This window comes from Apodemus sylvaticus, chromosome 3 (assembly GCF_947179515.1).
Source record: "Apodemus sylvaticus chromosome 3, mApoSyl1.1, whole genome shotgun sequence".
In the NCBI taxonomy this organism is placed as follows: Eukaryota; Metazoa; Chordata; class Mammalia; order Rodentia; family Muridae; genus Apodemus; species Apodemus sylvaticus.
In genome coordinates, this window is record NC_067474.1 from 160,317,430 (window position 1) to 160,334,118 (window position 16,689).

Genomic DNA, 16,689 nt, shown 5'->3' on the forward strand with positions numbered 1-16,689 from the left:
ACATAGAACTCAGGAAACTAATTAGGATGGCTCCTATTCAACACATAGTGAAGTTTCATGACTACAAATGTAAAAACGAAGTTGATTAATTGAATGTACAACAGATCCAATCTAACTACAACCAGACCAAGATTGATAATGCAATAATTTCCCAATTTCCTTATGGCAACTCTGTCCTAATATACTGCCACATATATTCAAACAATTCAGACTATTGCCACATCTGTCTGCATAACAGTTTTTAATCATCTAAAGTTGAAATCCTATCAGTCAAGTAAGCTCACATTCCCTGTCAATTGTTAGTCTATTTTCAATCTGAGGGATTTCTTCCCACCCAATTGTCCTTGACAATAGGTTCTCACTTATATACCCTGGCCTTGTCTGGAACTTGATATATAGAAGAAGCTTACTTCAAACTGAGATTCACCTGCCTAACTTCTAATTGTTGCTGGGATTAAGGGTGTATGCCATCACACCTAATCATTTCGTTACATAAAATTGGTACATGTTCTTGCATGAAATTAGTTTTATGGCTATATTTTCATATAAACATATAATATACTTTAACCTGCTCCTTCCAACATTTCTTTACCCTCTGTCTCTCTCCTTTTCCCTTCTGGTAGTCCCTTCCATTCCCCTAGACAATTTGCTTCCACTTTTCTGTCATATATTATATAATACAGAATTTTATAAATAGTATCATGTATATATATGTATATGTATGTGTGTGTGTATGTGTGTGTGTGTGTGTAATTTTAAATATCTATATAAAAATACTATGGTCCCAAAGTTAGAGAAAATGTGCTACATTGTCTTTTTTTGGTCCAAACAAATATGCTTATTATCAATCACCAGCTGAATCCACAATCCTACAAAGGACATGATTCCATTAATTTTTGTTGCTAAGTAAAATCTCCACTATGAAAAGGATTTTCTATTTTCATTGAGGCATAAAAATCATACTCATCAATAGGCAATGTTGCAAACTTTAATTACTTTTCTACATTGATTAATGGTCAATCCACACAATAACACCCATCTCCAAAGATATTTCATTGTAGTGAAAACATCAAAAAATCCTTCAAATTTTTTGAAACATATGCACAGTATTGTCTATAATCAACAAAGTATGAATTAGAACACTAGAAACTTTTACTATTTTAAAATTCGTATTCTAACTTTTCTTTAAATAAAATTATGCATAGCAATAAAACTTACATATTAAGTAATACTGTAATATAATGTCTTGATATGGTATTAAACAAAATGAAAAAGGCATAATTTTCAGGTGGTAAACCCCTCTCCACTAAGCAAAGAAATAAAAATTCACATTCTAAGTGGATCAGTGCAACCAGTTTATTCAGTGGCTAGCCATTTCTAACTCCTATTACACCTATGTTCATTTGCTTTAAAATGAACATAACCTTCTCAATGACTACTTCAGAAGACTCACATTTCCATTGTGAGAAAAAACTTAAACCAGAAAAAATCCATGGGCTGGAGAAATGGCTTAGGGTTTCAGAACATTGCCAGCACTTGCAGAACACCTGGATTTGAATCCCAACACAGTGGTCCATAGCCACCTGTAATTCTTGTTACAGGGGACATGATATCTTCATCTTACATCAACAGAGACCAAGCCACTTATATAGCAAACAGACATACATGCAAGGAAAAAACAGTCTTACAATAAAAGTAAATAAAGCTATAAAACTGGGGAAACACTTTGTCTGTGGCCATTCTACCCTGAACATACTTGATCTTGTCTGGTCATGGAAGCTAAGCAAGTTCAGGCCTGGACAGTACTTGTACGAGTGACTACTTGGGAATGTATTACCCATTAGGAAAAGGAGCTAGCTGTAAAGTTATGAACATTACAAAGAAATACTATCTTAACTATGAGAAACAAATAAAAAAGGCCCAACAAGAGAAGAATTTTCATTCTGAACAGGTAAAAAAAAATGTAGACTGCTCTACTCTGTTCATAGCAGCCCTATTTATAATTGCCAGATGCTGGAAAGAACCCAGGTATCCCTCAACAGAAGAGTGGATGCAAAAAATGTGGTATATCTACACAATGGAGTACTATTCAGCCATTAGAAACAATGAATTCATGAAATTCTTAGGCAAATGGATGGAGCTAGAGAACATCATACTAAGTGAGGTAACCCAGACTCAAAAGGTGAATCATGGTATGCATTCACTAATAAGTGGATATTAACCTAGAAAACTGGAATACCCAAAACATAATCCACACATCAATTGAGGTACAAGAAGAAAGAAGGAGTGGCCCCTTGTTCTGGAAAGACTGAGTGAAGCAGTATTCGGCAAAACCAGAACAGGGAAGTGGGAAGGGGTAGGTGGGAGGACAGGGGGAGAGAAGAGGGCTTACGGGACTTTCGAGGAGTGGGGGGCTAGAAAAGGGGAAATTATTTGAAATGTTAATAAAAATATATCGAATAAAAAAAGTATTGAAACAATGCAAACAAACAAAAAATGTAGACAATAAACTCAATGCAGAGGTGTTTTACAACAATAATTACTACCTTCCAATGGACACACTCTCCTATATATTAAGAATGAAACTCTTAAATCATCAGAAAACCATGTTCAAACATTTTCTGAAATCAGAAACCATGTTTTTCCCTAAAAATCTGCCATGAAAAGTTACTAAATGAAGACAAAAATCCTAAAAGATACATGTATGTTTAGACACGGTTTCCATATGCAAATCTGACTGTTCTGGTTTTCACTAGATGTAGAGAAAGCTGTTCTGAAATTTACAAACTTCCACTACCCATATTTCCCCATTAGGTAAAAATCTAAGCATACATTTTAGTTTCACTTAAAAGAAAAACAACTGAATTTCTGAATTTACTTATATACAAGTGAATATACACGCATACACATACACATACACACACCACAAACACACACACACACACATGCATTGGAAACTGAAGTCTGTTATACATAGCAAATAACCTAAAGAGGTGCTTTTCCATTTCTGTAGATATAGTATTTAAACACCGTATAGAAAATGGTTGAACCTTTGACTTAATAGATGTACAATGAAGGCAGTAGAAAGGTAAAAGTGTTAACAGACACTTTGCTTAAAACCTAGCAAGTACCTCCAGCCAAACAGAAAGTGAGCCTTACATTTGTCCCACAATTTCATCATTCAGAATCTATTCCCAAGTGACAACTTCACACATGTTCAAAGAAGTGCCTGAATAAATGAACATTAAAGTGTTTTGAAAAGATCTAAACTAAAATACCCACAAATATGGTAATAGTCAAATAATGGCTTGATGAATTGAGCAATTATTAAATGTCCCATTATATAGAACAGAAATTCCAAGTTAACCATGATATATATGATTTTACCTGCTAGGCAGCAGGACCTTACACACCTGACAGAGACCAAGAGGGGGGCCCTAAATGTACTAGACCATCAACTTTATGCATCTCTCAACCTTTGGTTGTACAATGAAGAAAGCACAAGTTCACATGTTGGATAAAATATCACTGTATAGCAACATTCATAGTAGCATTGTTCCCTATAGCAAAGATCTGGGAGTTACTAGATACCCATCACCAGATCCAGAAATGGCATATGCTTTTCCAACACTTGGGCATTATTTGGTCACCTCAGGGAGGCAAATGCTGGCATGTACTATAGCATGAATAGACCTATTTAGGGATGATAAATGAAATCATACCCTTAGCAGATATCATATGTCACCCATTTGAGGTACTTAGGTTGAATTCATAGGATGGGAATGTAGAATCTAGAGATTGTAAGAAGAGGACAAGTTGGGCAAAATATTTAATAAAAATAGTTTCTGTCTAGATTACTGACCATTTCTGGAGATGGATGTGAATCCAACAAAGTCAGTATATTAAATAAGAGAACAAGAGCTCCAAATTATTAACAGTAGTTAAAGGGACATGTGTCTTGCTAATATATTTTACCACAAGGTTTTAAAATCCCAGTATGTCCAAGATCTCTCACTAATGATCTCACTGTAGGTATAGTATTTAAACACCGTATAGAAAATGTTTGAACCTTTGACTTAATAGATGTACAATGAAGGCAGTAGAAAGGTAAAAGTGTTAACAGACACTTTACTTGAAACCTAGCAAGTTTCTTGTTGACTTGAGACTTTCCCAGAGTCTCAAACCTTTGACTGATCAGTTTTACACCCCAATCTTTATTCATGATTCCTTACTGCATGAAAGTTTGTGGAAATGTTGAGCTGATTTTAGGCTCTAGCCCATCATTTCATGACATGAACCTCAGTGGTTCTGGCAACACCTGTCTCTTTTCTCATAAAGGGCAACATATGGCTTACTCAACCTATAGCACGTTTCTTGTGCTTCTCAAAGGAAAGGTGGATGATGACAGGATTTTCCTATCAACATGCAGATAGGATTTCCTAGCTTTTCTGTGTACCAAACAAAATGTTATTTCAAATCCAACCAGGCAAATCACCATAAAAACTGGTTTCAGATTTAATTCCCTTTCTCCCTGTGTAACTGCATTGATTTCTTTTCTCTGCTCAGGTTTTGTTCCTCTCACAGTCATATCTGGCACTCACACCAAATCTGGGAAACAGACCTTTGGGTTTTAGTGGTCATTTCCTTCATCGTTAAATATTCAGTATTCATAGCTTCTAAATCTCAATGCTTTCAAGTAATAAGCTTAAGACATGGACTATTAAACCCAGATAGACTTCAGACTCACCATGAATCTGAAAAAGCCCTAAACTTTTGATTGTAGTTGGTTTTTGCTAAATTATGGATTCTTATATTTAACACCATTTTCCCTGTTTTCACACCCCCAGATAGTAGATAGGAGATAAATAAGGATAAGCAGGGGAAAGATGTCCCTGAATATAAATTCTTCCCTTTTGTTTCTGGTTTGACCATGGCTACTAACAAATTGTAACCAGTCTCCCTAAATGACCAACAACCCCTTTGGGGCCCTACCATTTATACACTCTCAGAAAAGTTGCTGAATTCCAAGTGTCACACAACTGCAGAAATTATCTGCAGCTGGCAAAACCATGTCTCTGCTAGAACATGAGGAAAACAATGGTCAGCTGTTGCAGACAGCTGGAAATAGTTCAACATTTCTACAAGTGGGAATAAAATGAAAGCACATTCATATAATATTCTTGTGTTATAAAAACCCTGAATTCTAGAATTCTCACTACGTGTGATCATCTAGTACCCACCTCCCAAATGTGGGGATCACATTTGTGATTTAACATAGCTGAGTTTAAGAAAAAGTATCAGTTAAGGGTACCCAAGACCAAGTTTTCAGAGCAAGTTCTCAGCACAAAGGAGATTTATTGGCCCCAGAGAGTAACAAAGGTTAGGAAAAGGGTAAAACGCAGGAAATAGAGAATGAGGGAGAAGGGGAGGGGGAAAAGAAGACTGTGAAAAGAGGAGAGGGATAAGGAGTATTTTGTACATGGGTGGGGTTGGCAAAAACTGTTTCAAGATAGAGAGGAAACAGAGCAGGCACATAGGCCAATGGTGGTTTATAAGGTAACAAGGGGAAAGACCAAGTTAGGAAGAGGTATTTTATTTTAACTGGGAATGTTAATTAGATAAGCCAAAGGAGGCTTTAGATTGCTGGACTTACAATATTTTGATAGCTGGTCCTTGGTAGTCAGCTTCAAGAGGAGGGATTGGCATAATAAGGGTATAGAAGTTGAGGACTACCTTTAGAAATGTAAGCTAGTGGTATATAGCAAGGCCAAGGGAATGAAGGAGAAGGGCAAGCCTTACCAGAGCCATGTCAATCACATTTGAGGTGACCAGAGTTCTGTTACTGATATGATACAATTATGAGGAAGGAACTCCCCAACTCCATGCAGGCCAGGCCAGCATCAACTAAACTGTTTTCTGCCCTAATTAAATTATGGTTCTGTAGACCATTAGTAAAGCCCTAAATTGAAGAAACAGAGGTAAAAGACTCTTCACAAGAGGAAATGAGTTCCTTACCCAGTCTGGACGCGGTCCCATAGGCTGGTACTTACCAAAGGAACACTGTAAAAATGTAAGACTGAATAAGAAGCTGTGGTAGCTTCTTGATTGGCTGTAGATTCTCTCCCTTTCATGGGCTGCTATGTCTCTATCATTAGCTGCAGACTTTGACAAAATGGTTCACCTGTACTATTAGGCCTGGTATATAAATGATTACGATCAGGCTGCCACCTGGCAACTCTGGTGAAGCTATTAATGTGATTATAATTATTATCATAAAATACTGATTTAATAATCCGAGAACCTCTCTGAACAACATTCTATTCCCTTTGAAGGAGACAGAATGGTCATGGGATCCATTCAGCCTATAATCTAAATAGTCTGATTCCCTTTATTTTGTGATTTTTCCAAGGGAAACCACTTTGTTGGTCTGGCTTTTAGCAGCAGGATCTCAGGATTGTCTGGGAGGGAGGGAATGGTGGCTCTTGAATGACTGGTTACATTTTCAAAGCACAGAAGCTGTCGCCTTTGAGTGTCCAACAGCTCTCTGAGTTGCTCTTGCATCTCTAATACCAGGTGGAAGCTGTTGTGTGCCAGGTTCTTCTCATCAAGTCATCACACTATCCTATCGGCCTATGTCAGCAGTAATATTACTATACCTACTATCCAAAGAAATTGAGGATGTGGGACAGGAGGCTAGAGTTGAGAAGACATCTGCCTGGTCAACACAAATTTAACTATTATATTGTGTTGACTCACTGCAGTGTTTCTCACCCTTACTAATGCTGCTAGCATTTAATAGTTCCTTATGTTATGGTGATACTTCTATCCATAAAATTATTTTCATTGCTACATCATAACTGTAATTTTGGTACTATTATGAATTGTCATGTAAATATCTGTGTTTTTGAGGGGTCTTAGGTAACTCTTGTGAAAATATCTTTCAACTCCCAAATACGTTTAAACTATGAACAACATGTTTATAGGAAACATGAACCCTGTTTGGGCATAGAAGGTCCTGTGATGGGGCAGTGGACAGGTGTGAGTCAATTTTATTTAGTGAAATGAAGATTAGAATCTTCTGAATACTCTCTACAAGATCTCCTTCTCCAACAAATGCATTCAAATTCTGTCCATATTTCCTCACATTGCATTTCTAAATGATACCTAGCTGTGTCAGATAACACATTACAAGAAATACATCTTGATGGCTTTTTAAAATATGATACTAGGGGTTGGGGATTTAGCTCAGTGGTAGAGCACTTGCCAAGCTCAAGCCCCTGGGTTTGCTCCTCAGCTCTGGAAAAAAATGATACTCTATTTATTGTTTGGGAGCCATGCACAGGTCGAGGTCAGAGAACAACTTGTAGGCGTCAGTTCTCTTGTTCCACGTATATCTCCTAGTGATTGAACTCAGGGTGTCATGCTTGGTAGCAATCGCCTCCACCCACTGAGTCATCACACAGGCCTCTTGTTTTCTCTCTTTCATTTTTATACTTAGTATCTTAAAGGCTGGTGAGATTGTTCAATGGGTAGTGCATTTTCTGGGAAAACAAAAACAGTCTGATACCCAGAACTGTCATAAAACATGGGTGGAGAGAACCAAGTTCCGACTTGTCCTCTGACCTCCACATATGTCACATAGTATAGGAACATACACCCACACAATACCAAATAAATAAATAATAAACCAACCAATAAATAAATAGTTAATTAATTAATTGAAGTTTCTGATAGAAACTATGGTATTTCAAAGAGATTAAAGGTGGGTTGTAGGGGAGTACCAGGACAGAGAAGCAGGAGGGGGTGGATTGGAGAACGGGCAGAGGGAAGAGGGCTTATGGGACTTATGGGGTGGGGGGAACCGGGAAATGGAATATCATTTGGAATGTAAAGAAAGAGTATAGGAAATAAAAGAAAAGATGGGTTGTTCTTGTGTTCTCTTCTTGGTGATTGCTGTGGCCTCAATCATTCACTGAAATTTTTCCCTTAGGAAATGGATATTATAATAAATTTGATGGTGCTGTAGATAAGATGGTGATGGAGAAGGTGATGAAGAAGATGACAGGAAACAAAAAGATGAAAGTGGTTATAATAATGAGCAAAGGTAGTATATGTTTTGCTCTCCAAAATATAAAAGTTTAACTTGACTGTACATATACAGTATACATCAGTATTCAAATAAATATACATAAAGTATATATATAAAACATAAATATACATGATATATTTTTTCATATATTAAAGTACAAAGTAAATGTTGGTATATTTAAATTGAGCATTTTTAAATTAAATTTATTGATATACAAAATAATTATATATAATTTATAAATATATTACAATATGTGACCTTAAATATATATGTGGTATATATAAATACAAATTATCTGCCTGTTACATGGGGTCTCAAATTTTTGAAGATTTTGGGTTTTATAGGTACTGTCAATGGTATTTAAAGGGCAGAGGGTTCTTTTTTACTTAGTATAATGTATTAGATTAATTTTACCTCTATGTGAATCTTTCCAATCCTCAATTATTTTAATAAATGATTTACTTTTTAATCAGCATACATCCTGATCTCAACACTGCTCTCCTCCCAGTAGCTCCTTCACATGGGTCCACCCTCCATCTTCCCATCCCTTTCTCCTCTGAGAAGGAGGAGGAGGCTCTCCTGGATTCCACCCCACCCTGCTGCATTAACTTGCTGCAAAAATAAACACATCCCCTCAAGCTGAGGTCAGAAAAACAAACCAGTTAGAGGAACAGGATCCACACCCTGGCAACAGAATCAGGGAGTCCACCCTCCAGTGACAGAGGGAGCTGCATGAAAATCAAGCTGTTCATCGACTATAAATGGGGGAGAGGTTGTAGGTTCAGTCTATGAATCCTCTTTTTTAGCGGTTCCATTTCTGGGATCCCGCAAGTGTCCCATTTAGTTGACACTGACAGTCTGCTGGTAGAGTCCCTATCTGCTCCAGGTACCACCGTCCTTCTCCCAATTCTCCATTAAGATTCCCCAAGCTCCAGCCAATATTCCCCTGGAGGTTTTTGCATCTGCTTCCATCAGTTGCAAGGTGGAGCCTTTCAGAGGACAGTTATGCTAGGCTCCTGTCTTCAAGCATAACAGAGTATCATTAATAGTGTCAGGGATTGGTTCTTGCCCATGGATGGATGTCTAGTAGTGCCAGTCATTGATTGGCCATTCTCTCAGTCTCTGTTCCATCTTTGTTCCTGCAATTATTATGGAGAGGACAAATTTTTGGTCAGAGGTTTTGTGTGTGATTTGGTGTCCTTATCTCTCCAGTGTGAGTCCTGCCTTACAACAGGAGGTGTCCACTTCAGGCACCATATCCCACACTGCTAGACGTCTAAGTTATAGTCACCCTCATAAACTCCCTGGGGCATTCCTTATCCCAGGTTTGTGGAACATCCTAGAGATGACCCCCTAACTGCCGCTGAGTTTCTTTAACTGTCCAGGCCCTAACTCCCTGGCTCTCCTCTCCCTATGCCTGATTTTCACTGTCCCTGCTCCTATCCTCATCCACACTCCCATTAAGTTCCTTCCTTCCATCAACCTCGAATGAATATATTATTTCCCCTTCAGTGTGAGATGCAAGCATCCACACTTGGTCCTTTCTTGTCACTTAGCTTCCTTGGGTCTGTGGATTGTAACAGATTTTATCCTGTACTTTATGGCCAATGTCCACTGATAAGTGAGTACACAGGATGTGTGTCTTGCCAGGTCTGGGTTAGCTCACTCAAGATGTACTTTTCTTGCTTTTTTAAAATTTAATTGTATTTTCTTTTACTTACTCACTTTACATTTTGCTCACTGCCCCCATCCTAATCAACCCTCCTATTATCCTTCCCCTTCCTGTTTCTCTCCTCCCCTTCTCCTCTGAGCAGGTAGGGACTCCCATGGTTATTCTCCCTACCCTGTCACTTCCAGGCTCTGCAAGGCTATGGGCTTTCTCTCTCACTGAGGTTAGACAAGGCAGCCCAGCTAGTAGAACATACCCCACCTACAGGTACTGCTTTTGGGATAGCTCCCATTCCAGTTGTTCAGGACCCACATGAAGGCCAAGCTCTGTATCTGTATATATGACTAGAGAGGCCTAGGCCCAGCCTGTGTATGTTCATTGGTTGGTGGTTCAGACTCTGAGAACCCCAAAGGTTTAGATGAATTGACTCTGTTGGTCTTCCTGTGGAGTTCCTATCCCCTTCTGGGACTGCAATCCTCCCTCCTATTCTTTCATAAGAGTTCCCAAGCTCCATCCACACTTTGTCTATGAGTGTCTGGTTTTGTCTGAGTCTATTGCTGGGTGGAGACTCTCAGAGGACAACATTCTGCTGTCTGCAAGAATATAGAGTTTAATTAATAGTGTTGGGGCTGATTCTTGCTCATGGTATTGGTCTCAAATCTGGCTCCATCCTCCATGCCTGAAATTTTTGTAGACAGGATAAAATTTAGGTTGAAAGTTTTATGGGTGAGTTGGTGTCTCTGTCACTGCACTGGGGCTACTTTCTCACTACAGCAGGTGTCCTCTTCAGATTATCTACCACAAATGTAGTGAGTCACAGCTCAGGATGTGCCCATTGATTCTTGGGTGCCTCTTGTATAGCAGGTTTCTTTCTTGTTCAGGAGATGTCCTCCACCTACTCCCCCAAGTCAGTTGCAGATCTCTATTCATTCACATGGCCATATTGCCAAGTCTCCTTTCCTTTCCCACACCTGATCCTGAACCACATGTTCCCCTCTCTATCTCCCCTTCCTCTCAACTACCCCTCCCTCTGTCTCTTATGACTATTTCAGGATGCTCTTTTCTAGCACCATCAATTTGCTTGTGAATTTCATGATATCCTTGCTTTGAATAGCTGAGTAGTATTCTATTGTACAAATGAACCACATTTTTTTATTCATTCTTCACTTGAGAGACATCTGGATTAGTTCTACCTCCTACTAGTATGAACATAGTTGAACAAGTATCATTTTGGTAGTGTAGGGCATCTTTTGGGTATATGCACAGAAGGGTATAACAGGGTCTTGAGGTAGATTCCAAATTTCAGATAGACTACTAAATTGATCACCAGAGTCGTTGTACAAATTTGTACTACCACTAGCATGGAGAAGTATTCCCCTTGCACCAGATTCTCACCAGCATGTGCTATTGGTTGAGTTTCTTATCTTAAGCATTCTGATGGGCATAAGGTGGAATCTTGGAATCATTTTGATTTGCATATTCCTTATGACTAAGGAAATTGAATATTTCTTTAAGTATTTCTGGGTCATTACAGAACAATAGCTCTCACAGAGCTGGAGTCACAGACAGATGTGAGCTCCCTAACATAAATACTGAAAACCAAAGTGGGTTCCACAGCAAGAGCAGCATGGAACTATTCTTTAATCTTTTAGTAAGAGCAATTGCAGTTTGAATTAGATGGGTTTGCATTGTGAAAAGTCTATTTCCATGATGACTACTGATTCTGACAAGATTTGTCAACTTTCTTTTACTTAGGCTCCTCTCCATTTCTGTTCCAGCAGTTCTTTCAGACAGGAATAATTATGGATCAGAGTTTTGACTGTGGGGTAGTAACCCCATCCCTCACTTGATGCCTGGTCTCTCTGCTGGAGGGGAGCTCTACAAGTTCCCTCTCCCCAATGCAGGGCATTTCTTCTAAGGTCTTGAGAGTCTCTAAACTCAAATGTCTCTGGTACATTCTGGAAGGTCACCCCAAACTCCTACCTCCAAGAATTGTATGTTTCCATTCTTTCTGCTGGCCCTCATGGATTTCAGTCCTTTTCCTGAACCCCAAACCGGATCATATTCTCCTCTCTGCCCTGCTCCCATCCCCTTTTCCTCCCAGGTCTAGAGTTTAAAATAAATAAATCGATTAAAAGAATAAAATCTTATTCAGTATTTTTTAAAGCAATATATATCACCTTAAACTTATGATTCCACAAAAATTTCACATCTATTACTTCCTTAACATTTTTTTTAATACAGCACCATTCATGGGTTATAGAAAATACGAATGAACATCTGAAACCTTTATAGTTTATTTACTCTGAGTTTTATAATTTGGTATATTTTAAACTAAAATTTCTTATATTACAGTTAAATTGCCTTTTGCACAATAAAGAAAATTAAGTTAGCTTACAAAGTTGCAGTTTTTGTAAAGGATTTTTATATCATCTTGGTTGACTCTCCTCCCTATCACCTGCCTATTTCCCTGTCCTTTATCCCTGCTTCCCATTCCAACTCCCAGTCCTTTTCCTCATACCTTAATATCACATTATCACTCTTTTCTACTATCTTTTACATCATTTTCTCTTAAAGCCTCCATTCCCCCAACATTCCAAGGTTCCTTTCTATTATACTTGGTAAAATATACCAGCTTGAGGTATACATATGCCCACATAAAAACATTTACATAAAAACCAAGAGCAAGGTTATGCACATGAAAGAAAGCAAAGCTTGTTTACATTTATGGACCTTACCTAATTAATATACTCTTAACCTAGTTTCATTCATTTTCCATTTTTCTTTACAAATAACGATTCCTTTGTGTAAATGCTCCACATTTTCTTTATCTGCTCATCAACTGAATGGACTGAAGTGCAAGCTGTACAAATTACCTTTCCTGGCCTATCACAGTGCCAAGTCTCAATTGCTCTACATTATCCCTTTTTGACTTCAAACCCAGTACCACCAGAAGGACTGTTACACATTTCCAGGTCCAGCCACAGCACAAGGTACAACCTTGGCAACTCCTAGAACACAGCTTCATTGCATTCTCAGAAAACATTTCGCAAAAGATTTCATCTCATTGAAGCTGGTGTCTTCTTAATCATTACTACTTTCTTATCTCCGGCTAACCATCATCAGTTGTACCAGTAGCCCATTTTAGTCTTGACTCTAAAATCAGAGACACATAAGCAAAGTTGCCAAGTTCTACTGTTTGATGGGCCATTAACAGGAAACCTTTTTCTATAAATCCTTCACTACTGGATACATCTCTTTAACATGTTCTTAAATTCAGAGATCTGCATGCTATGTCTCCTAAGATTTGGGATTAAAGTCATGTACCACCACAGCTGGATCTACACATATCTTTTCTTGCAACTTTCTCTGTTCCAAACTGGCCTCACACTAAAGAGTTCTGCTTGCCACTGTCTCCTTAGATTAAAAATGTGTACCACAACTCCTCCACTGCTGGTGGGGTTGCAAATTGGTACAACCACTCTGGAAATCAGTCTGGCGGTTCCTCCGAAAACTGGGCACCTCACTTCCAGAAGATCCTGCTATACCACTCCTGGGCATATACCCAGAAGACTCCCCACCATGTAATAAGGATACATGTTCTACTATGTTCATAGCAGCCCTATTTATAATTGCCAGATGCTGGAAAGAACCCAGGTATCCCTCAACAGAAGAGTGGATGCAAAAAATGTGGTATATCTACACAATGGAGTACTATTCAGCCATTAGAAACAATGAATTCATGAAATTCTTTGGCAAATGGATGGAGCTAGAGAATATCATACTAAGTGAGGTAACCCAGACTCAAAAGGTGAATCATGGTATGCACTCACTATTAAGTGGATATTAACCTAGAAAACTGGAATACCCAAAACATAATCCACACATCAAATGAGGTACAAGAAGAAAGGAGGAGTGGCCCCTGGTTCTGGAAAGACTCAGTGAAACAGTACTCAGCAAAACCAGAACCGGGAAGTGGGAAGGGTGGGTGGGAGGACATGGGAAGAGAAGTGGGCTTACGGGACTTTCGGGGAGTGGGGGGGGCTAGAAAAGGGGAAGTCATTTGAAATGTAAATAAATTATATCGAATAAAAAAAAATGTGTACCACAATGCCTGTGCCTAAGCACTTCACAGCCAGTATGCCTTAAGAAACCAATGAAAAGCTGGTGTCTTCCAGTCTCAAATTTGGATCACAGGTATGCCCTCTATTTCTACATTGTAGTTCATTCCCGATTAAAAGTCAAAATGAAAACAATAACCACGTAATAAAACCTAACTTGATCCTTGTTGCAACTTAATAAAACCTAACTTGATCCAACTGCAAACACATAAAAAGTAAGCTTAGCTAGGTACGATCTTGTCCAGAGGACACTCCCGTAATCTGTCTCATATCCTTGAATACATGGTTTAGCTCTACTGCACTTCCTGGTAACTATTTAATTCTTGAATTATACTTTTTGTATTTTTTTTTCATTTTAAGGTTGTTACTCTTTATGAAAATGTTCTTCCTTAGAATAAAATAGAGGACAAAGTTTATTCTGGGAATTTCTGATACTTCATTTGTCAATGGAATGAATCTGAGTCTTTTCCCCTTAGCCTCAGACATACTTTTCTGACAAGGACACAAAACATCAACATTCTTTTTTTTTTTTTAAAGGAAACATTATAAGAAGGATCTCCAGAGTTCAAATCCCCATTATCACCAATGTCTTCCATACTCCTACTAGGATGGTCCATTAATTTCCACTTAAAGCATTCCATGACTTTCCAGATGCAAAGTCCTAAAATCCACATTCCTCCAAGCAAAAACATGATAAGAACTATTACAGCAATGCCACATTCCCCAATACCAACATCTACCTTCATTTAGGTTTTGATGGCTATGAAAAGACACCATGAATAAGGCAACTCTTACAAAAGACAATTATTGTTGGTTCTGGTTTAAAAGTTCTGACCATTATCATTATGGCAGTAATATGGCAGCATATACGCAACCATGGCACTGGAGGAACTTAGATTTCTATATCTAGTTCCAAAGGCAGCTAGGAGAAGAATGTCCTCAGGCACCTAAGAGAAGGTTCTCAAATCCCACCCCTGCAATTACACACTTCCTCCAACAAGGCCATCTCTCCTAATAATGCTACTCCATATGCCAAGATTATTCAAATCACCATAGATTTCTAGGCTGATTCTGCTTCCTAGCTATTGAGAACAAACCAGGAATGAACCTGGATGAAATGTAGCTCTGTAATAGGTTACAGTCTTTGTGCATTTAGTCGAGTGATCTAACTGTGTCATGTGATAGATCTATTTTCAGCTGTTTGCAAAATCTTCACAGATTTAGATAGATTCCTAAAATGATCCCCAAGTTGCTACGAAGGGCACATCTCTTGACCTCAAAAATGTGGTCAGTAGATTGAACAGTGCTAAGAGAAAGGTTTCATATGGCTCTGACCTAGGGATACGTGATCATTGTATTCAATACTGATGGCTTGGGATATAGTAATGAGTGAAGATACCTTGGTCTTTATCCTCAAACTGCCTTCCTGAAGTTCCCAAAGGCCTGGGGAGGTGAGTGATGTGATACATATCTCTGACTATATGCTGAATTAACTGAGAGTCCTTAATAGCTGTCGAGAATGTAAATGGGGTATAAGGGATCCAGAGTCACGTGTATTAGCTCTGCCCTTATTCTGGATCAGGCAAAGTCACTTCAGGGCAGGAAAGAGACTACAGATGACAAAGGCAATGGAAATGAATAATTCTTACATTGCATCAATAACTGCTTCTTTCCTCCTCTTTTCTTTCCTTTCCTTTCTTCCTTCCTTTTCTTTCTTTCTTTCTTTCTTTCTTTCTTTCTTTCTTTCTTTCTTTCTTTCTTTCTTTCTTCCTTCCTTCCTTCCTTCCTTCCTTTCTTTTTCTTTCTTTCTTCTTCTTTCTTCCTTCCTTTTTTCATTCATTCTTTCTTTTGTTTTTTCATTGATGTAGAGTCTTTTCAGTCGCCCAGGCTAGAATCAAAATTGTGACATAGAATAGGAAGACTTAAAATGCAATTTCTCTGTCTCTTGCTTGTTACATGCTAGAACTACAGGCACACACTCATGTCTGACACTCATGTGTCATGCTTCCCTATATTTCATGGTTATCTAATCCACATCCTTGACAGTACTTGCAAGATTACTTCTTTCTCTCTTTCTTTTTTGATTTTTTAATTAGATATTTGCTTTATTTACATTTCAAATGGTATCCTCTTTCCTCTTTATCCCATCAAAACCCTCCTATCCCATTCCCCCCCTCTTCCCAAGTCTCCCCCCCCCACTTTCCTGAATTGCATTTATCTATGCTGGGGCATCAAGCCTTCACAGTGCCAACGGCCTCTCCTCTCACTGATGTCTGAAATGGTCATCGTCTGCTACATATGTAGTTTGAGCCATGGATCCCTCTATGTGTACTTCTTTCTCTGAAAAGACTACTTCTTTCTATGAAACATTCTCTACAAAGTATCAACATATTAGGCCCCTGGTATGCAAAAGGATCCATGAGTATCTCAGAAAAAAAACACAATCTGCATAGATAAAGGAGGACACTAAAATAGCCCCCCCAGATTCTAATGGAAGTAACAACACAGTCTTCTGTTGGTATATATTGACAGTAAACTGCCCTGGGCCTGGTGTAAAAGAATGTAATAAATTCAGAGTTAATAACATACTCTATATCATATACTAACAGTACTAATGAGAGGACATGTTGTCAGCATGAGTTTGAAAGATTGAAACAGAGCTGTGTAATATACTCCCTGCACTAAACAAACACCTTGATCCATCCTCACATAATGCTTTCCTACAACAATTTGCAACATCACTTCCAAAACTATATTATCCAAAATGAATCATGCAAATATTTTATAAAATCTGCTCACCTGGTAAAATA

General features: G+C 38.3%; 3 protein-coding genes and 1 pseudogene across 26 annotated transcripts in view; 1 reads left to right on the forward strand and 3 right to left on the reverse strand.

The window, feature by feature from the left end:
• Window positions 1–16,689, forward strand: part of LOC127681600 (oocyte zinc finger protein XlCOF6-like) — a 1,434,619-nt gene that overhangs the window by 616,279 nt on the left and 801,651 nt on the right. The window lies entirely within an intron of this gene.
• Window positions 1–16,689, reverse strand: part of LOC127681615 (oocyte zinc finger protein XlCOF6-like) — a 988,257-nt gene that overhangs the window by 557,741 nt on the left and 413,827 nt on the right. The window lies entirely within an intron of this gene.
• The window catches only part of LOC127681617 (oocyte zinc finger protein XlCOF6-like), a 1,149,846-nt gene that overhangs the window by 464,886 nt on the left and 668,271 nt on the right, over window positions 1–16,689 (reverse strand). The gene's annotated exons all lie outside the window — the stretch shown is intronic.
• LOC127679735 (zinc finger protein 665-like) overlaps window positions 1–16,689 on the reverse strand; it is a 350,610-nt pseudogene that overhangs the window by 61,258 nt on the left and 272,663 nt on the right.